Source organism: Theobroma umbraticum, unplaced genomic scaffold, assembly GCF_002168275.2.
Source record: "Theobroma umbraticum cultivar Fairchild unplaced genomic scaffold, ASM216827v3 scaffold_12.0, whole genome shotgun sequence".
NCBI lineage: Eukaryota > Viridiplantae > Streptophyta > Magnoliopsida > Malvales > Malvaceae > Theobroma > Theobroma umbraticum.
In genome coordinates this window covers 1,639,246-1,646,050 of record NW_018397272.1, presented here as the reverse complement: position 1 = coordinate 1,646,050, position 6,805 = coordinate 1,639,246, and the positions used below count along the sequence as shown (strand labels likewise).

The following is a 6,805-nucleotide window of genomic DNA, read 5'->3' as shown; positions in this document are numbered from 1 at the left end:
ATGGCAATTTATACTTTCACGTATTACAAGGACCCAAAGGTGGGTTCACCATTGTACTATGACTCATCTATCCCCTCACTTTTTTCTTTTCTATTACTTACAGAACGCTAACTGAAGGATATTCAGGCCCTAATGTGGAACCTAGGAGATAAAATTTGCTCTAAAACTCTCACAAGAATCTAGATGTGATCTTTGTCAAGCTCAGTCTAAAATGCTTATAAAGATTCAAAACGAAATTACCTAGAATGAACATCTACATATGATTTTGATTACTAACTTATTATTCTTTTAAGAATTGTTTTACAGTAGCGTAATGTTAAACAAAAAATAATGAAGACAATTAAAACAAGTGAAACATTATTTTATGTGGAATAATTAGAACAAGTGAAGTACTACTTCAAGTGAAACAACTAAGATAAGTGAAGCACTATTTCACGGAATAACTAATACAAGTGGAATAATTACTTCATGTGGATAACTATGAAAGCAACTTGAAATAAGTGGTAGAGGTTCGTGGGTTACTTTCACTTTGGGATATTTTGAAAAGTTTGTCTTAGTGACTAAAAAATAGAAGTAGTTAAGAGGTCTTCCTCTTAACCTGTTCTTGAAGTATAAGTGTTTTTCTTTCATTTCTTGTTCTCTTGTACCTTTTCGAGTACAAATGCTTCTCCCTCTCATCTCACCCATACATTGTTCTCTTGTACTTGTTCACGTACACCTTCTTCTATTACCTTGTTTTCTTGTATGTTTTCTTATATACCTCTTCTCCCTTACCTCATTCTTATGTACCTTTTCATGTACACCTATTCTCTCTTATCTTTTACTCGAGAATAACTCTTATTACATTATTAATAGTCATAAAACACTCATTCCTCAACAATCACATAATGAGTTTCCAATTGTTACTCATTATATGCAATAAAATCACTATTTTAATATCCACATAGTGAGTTTTAGAAACTATTACCCATTATGTGCATTAAAGCTCTTCTCAATAAATGTGCATTAAAGCTCTTCTTGACTAACCCTTTCTTCTAGTTCTATAAATAGCACTTTCACATTCCATTCAAAGCTTGTCTTTTTAAATTTTTCTCTTTAACGCTCTTCCACTTAGTCTTTCTTAGCTTCACTCCACCACTCGCCTATTCTCTATCTATTTTTGGTCTTACTCTACTACTTTTGTAACACAGTTATTCTAATCCTTGCATATTCATTACTTATCTTAAATATTACTTTACTACTCACCTATTCTCTTCCACAAGTTCAGTACTTTAAGAATTACTCTAATCTTTCTTTTCGTCGCCTCCAATTCATCTTTTTATTTGTTTGCATCATTTCATTTCCCTATCACAAAAACCCCCTTTACAAACACATTTTTAAAATGTAAGTTCTAGCGCAAAAATATGCTAGTTTTTATAGATAATTCAAGAAATTGATTAATATTTAAGATAATCATTGTCAATATTTAAACTATAAATAAATAAAATTTCATGTACACTAATAATTTTTGACCTGTTGTCAACAAAATCGGCTCTCGTTAAATGTTTATGCTTGTAGTTGAATAGTTCATAAAATGTCAAAAGATGCTCCAACTCCACTAAGTACATTAATTAACAATATTTCTAAATCCAACAAACCAAAAGATATCAAGAAAAAAAAACCATAATTATGAGCAAAATTGGAATTCATCTTGCAAATTTGACAACTAAATTACATTCATAACCACAAGAGTACCAAAAAATATTTGATCACTTTAACCAAGTAAGAAGTCTAGCTTCAGGCTTTGACCAAATACTAATTGTCCAATTAACTAAAAAATTAAATACAATCACCTACACCCTCAAACCACAAAACATACCCATAAATAATTCAGTATAAATGAAAAGGTAAAATATCCCTGCCCTTAGATTTTGACCATAATTCAGCCTAGATCCATTAGTATAAGAAATGGCCAGTTTGTCCCAAAACCTTATACATCATTAAAAGATTTTCTAAAATAACTAAAATACCCATATCTTTATCCTTCTGCTTGAGTTCATTAATCTTGTCTCAGTTTTCTCTTCCTATGAAAAGAGACTATTGATTTTTACTTTTAGTCATCCATTGATCATTGCTTTTAGTCATCTCTTTCCCCTTTATATTTCTCTCCACTTTCAATTGACTCAACTTTCATTCTCTTTTTTTTCTCTCTATCTTCATAAGCACCCTTATTTTTTTTTCTAATTTCTATGTTTTTCTTGTATAAGTATTGTAAGTCACGGTTTACGCCTATTTCTTGGAACCTTTTATGTTATCTTTCTAGCTCTTTGATTAGGTAGTATTGGAAGGTGATTGTCAACTACTTTCATTTCATCTTGGGAGGGAATGCTAGCCCTTCTGTCAATGATTTGAAGGACATTCTTGGATCAGTTGGATCTAAGGCTGAAGATGCCAAGATATAGTTGCTTTTGTCTAAAGTCAAGGGCAAAAGTATTACCAAGTTAATTACAGCTGGAAGGGAGAAATTGGCTTCAGTCCCATGTGGTGGTGGTGGTGTTGTTGTAGCCACTGTTGCTCGTGTTATTGGTGGTGACGGCGATAGTGTTGCACCTACTACTAAGGCCAAGAAAGAAGAAAACATTGAGGAGAAGAAATAGTCTGATGATGATATGGTTTCGACCTCTTTGACTGAAAGTTGGAAATGCAAGTGTGTTTGCATTCAAGACTTTAACAAGATTATATGTTATATGTTTTTTTTTTGGTCTGTTCAAATTAGAGCTTGGAACTTAGGAAGTTTTGTTTAGAAAACATTAACATTTTAGATATTGTTTTTAATTTCTATTTTTATTTTTGGGTTTTATGGCTTTGTGTCACAATTGGGGGGCAGTATGTGGTTGAAATACTACTTATGATGAACCATTGTGGTTACTTTGCCACTATTCTATGTTGCTTTTTGCTTATATGCAAGGTGAAACAAAGGAGGTACTACTGTTGTTGGCTTTCTAATTAATGGTGCTTGGTTGCTTTTCTTTTTTGTTTTTTTTAGGGGGGGTGGTTTGGGGGAAGGGGGTTAGCTTGTTATTGGTCATGCCCAAATTATGGGTTATGGTGTGTACTTATATGCTACCTTGTGCTATTTTGTTGAGTTGTACAAGGAGATATATGGGCTGTCTTTTTGCCTGTGCAAGTAATGTTGTTTCTGGTGCTAAATTTCTTGTTCAAGCTCTGCATGTAATGTCTTAGTGTAAAGTAAAAAGCTACAACTTGGGAGGGATATTGTTCTTTCTCTTGGGCCTTGTTTTATTCTAAGTGTGCTGGGTGGGGTAAAGAAAGCTGGCTACACTTTTGCTCATGCTTGTTTATGATGTATGGTCGAATGGTGATTGAGTGCTCAAACTCCATTGGTTTGAAAGGTTTTGCAATTGTAAATAGTAATAATAGATTGAGTTAACTAAAGTTTTGAAGTTTTTATGTCTTGTCTAATGAGATATAAAGGCATCAATCTTTCTTTTGTAAATTTAGGGATTTTTTCCTTGTTTTCAATGAAAATTAAACTTCCAAAAAAAAATAATTATGCTATGAAATAAATCTTAAAAGAATAACTATAAGAGAATTATAAGAGAAAGTATTTAGAGGGAATAAGAAGATCTTATTCAAGTGTGTTTACAAATGAAGTTAATGGGTCTATTTATAGGTTAATAACCTCTTATCTAGATCGAATTTACAGAATGAAGATAATATTAAAAGATTATATGGATGGATTAAATCCTAATCTTTATCTAAACTAATTTGCATCTAAATCTAGATATGTAGAATATAAATAGATATTACAAAAATATTCATAACACTCCCCCTTGAATATCGATTGTATTAAGAATATGCCTCATTAAAACCTTATAAGGAAAAAACCTCATGAGAAAAAATCCGAATGAAGGAAAAATAGTACATAATTCTTTTCAAGAATACATTTTTGAAATACTACCTCATTAAAAACCTTATCAAGAAAAAGCTAGTGGGAAAAACCTTGATGAACGAAAAAAGTATAGTACGTATTTTACTCCCCTTGATGATGCATTATAAAAATCTTTAAACTAATGCATTCTAATTTTTTGTACCAACTTTTCAAATGTTATAGTAGGAATGACTTTGGTGAACAAATCTGCTAGATTGTCATTTGATTGAATTTGTTAAGCACTAATATCACCCTTTTCTTAAAGATCATGAGTGAAGAAGAAGTTTAACAAAATATGTGTTGTCCTATCGCCTTTAATGTATCCTTCATTTAACTATGTCATGCAAGCAGTATTATTCTTATATAACATTTTTGGAATTTCTTTCTAGGTTGACAAGTCACGCATTTCTTGAATATATTGAGTTATAGATCTTAACTAGGCATATTCATGACTTGTCTCATAAATTGCTAAAATTTTTGCAAGGTTAAAAGAAGTAGTAACTATAATTTGTTTTACAGAATGACATGGAATAGTCATACCTCCATATATAAGTAAGTAACATGTTTAAGATTGAACCTTGTATGGATTAGAAAAATATTCTGCAATTGCATAACCAATTAAATATGATTTTAATGTATTTGAATATATAAGCCCATATCCATTGTTCTTTGGAGATATCGAAGTATATGTTTAATTCCATTCCAATGCCTTCGAATTGGAGAAGAACTATACCTTGTTAATAAATTTACAACAAATGATATACTAGGTTGTGTCTTCCCAGCAAGATGCATTAATACTCCAATTACATTAAGATATGATATTTTAAGATTAAGAAGTTCTTCATTATCTTCATGAGGTCGAAAAGGTTCTCTTTTTTTTTTTAACATCTAATGACCTTACAACCATTGGTCAACTCAATGGATATGCTTTATACATATAGAATTGTTTTAACACTTTTGTTATATAATTTGATTGATCTACAAAAATTTCATGTGTCAAGTGCTCAATCCGAAAACCCAAATAAAACTTTATTTCTCCAAAGTCCTTCATCTCAAATTCTCTCTTTAAGTAGTCCACAGCTTTTAATAACTCTTTAGGAGTTTTAATAATGTTTAAGTCATCAACATAAATAGTAATTATCACAAATTTAGGTCTAAATCTTTATAAAAATACATAGACATATAGAATCATTTTTATAGCCTTCTTTCAATAAATATTCACCTAAATGATTGTACAACATGTTTCTAGATTGCTTTACTCTATATAAAGATTTAATTTAATTAAATAAATTTTTTGAAAATTCAAATTTTTTGTTTTAGAAAACTCAAATCCTTTAGGGATTTTCATATAAATATCGTTATCAAGTGAGTCATATAAATAGATTGTAGCTACATTTATTAGACGCATTTTAATCTTTTCATTTATTACTAGACTAATTAATATAGAATTGTAATTGCATCCACCATAAGAGAATATATCTCACAATATTAGGTGTTTAGGTAAAATCTTGTGTGACAAGCTATGCTTGATATCTCATAATATCATTTTTCTCATTTCATTTTCACACAAATACCCATTTATAGCTCATTGGTTTTACACCATTTGATGTACGAACTACAAGTCCAAAAACTTTACATTTTGTAATTAAATACAATTTCTCATTAAATGTGTCTTTCCACATTGGCCAATCATTTCTATGTTTACATTTTTCAATAAATATAAGTTTGAGATACTCATTTTTCTTTCATAATATTGAGAACTATATTATATACAAAAAATATTGTTGATGTTTATTTTATTCTAGTTCTATCTTTTCCTATCATGACATAATTTATTGAGATCTTTTTATTTTCAATGATTTCAGGTACCTGTATTTCTTCTAAAATTTTTATCAATTATGTTAGAAGTCTCTTCTAGAGTTCCTACTTCATCTTTCTGACTATATTGAAAATTTACTCTTTTTCTTTTAGAGGATTTTATCTTTGGAATCAATTGGTCTTCACGCTTCTGGTGTGCCTTGTCCTACAAGGACATCAAAGCTAGTAAGAGCGTTTGCAACTAGTGTATAAGATTTAGTTAATCTCTTTAGGTCAGTAAATACGTTTGGCAACTGATTTATTATATTTTACAAAAGAATTATCTTTTGAATTTTAAGTTTATATTGATTTATGTGAGGATCAAAACTTGATAATGATAATTCATTCTAAGAAATTTCTTTTTTTCAATTGCTAATTTAAAGACCCATCTTTGTGCATTGTGATGAAGCAATTGGAACATATACCGCACATTCAAAAATTCTTAGATGAAAAATATTTAGTTTCTGACCATAAACCAATTGTATAAAAAGAATTTATAATAACTCATATGGCCTGATGCATACAAGTGCTGTTGCCCCTAAATAGAAATTGTGAGTTTAGATTCCATAAACAACGGCCTTACAATCAGTTGGAAGTATTTAATAAATGATTCTGCTAAACCGTTTTGTGTATGAACATAAGCAATAGGATGTTCAATAGTTATTTTGACTAATATGCAATATTAAAGGCTTGAGATGTTCAATAAAATGTGCACGCAAATGAATTATTGAATTATTTGTGCAAGTAATCTTACAACTGCTAAATTACAAGTTGATAATAAGCATATATGTGACTATCTAGTCGATGCATCTATTAAAACTATAAAATATCTAAATGGTCCACATGGTGGATATACGAATCCACATATATCACCCTTAATACGTTTCAAAAAATGTAAAGGATTCAATCTCAACTTTAACCAGTGATGGTTTTATAATTAATTTGCTTTCAGAGCAAGCGGGTACATGAAAATTCATTAGATTGAAAAATATTCTGGTTTTTCAATGGATGATCACA

The 6,805-nt window shown here is 30.0% G+C and overlaps 1 pseudogene; it reads left to right on the top strand.

Annotated features, from left to right (window-relative positions):
- LOC149526471 (uncharacterized) lies at window positions 1–3,053 on the top strand (annotated as a pseudogene).
- Window positions 3,054–6,805: the final 3,752 nt, after the last annotated feature.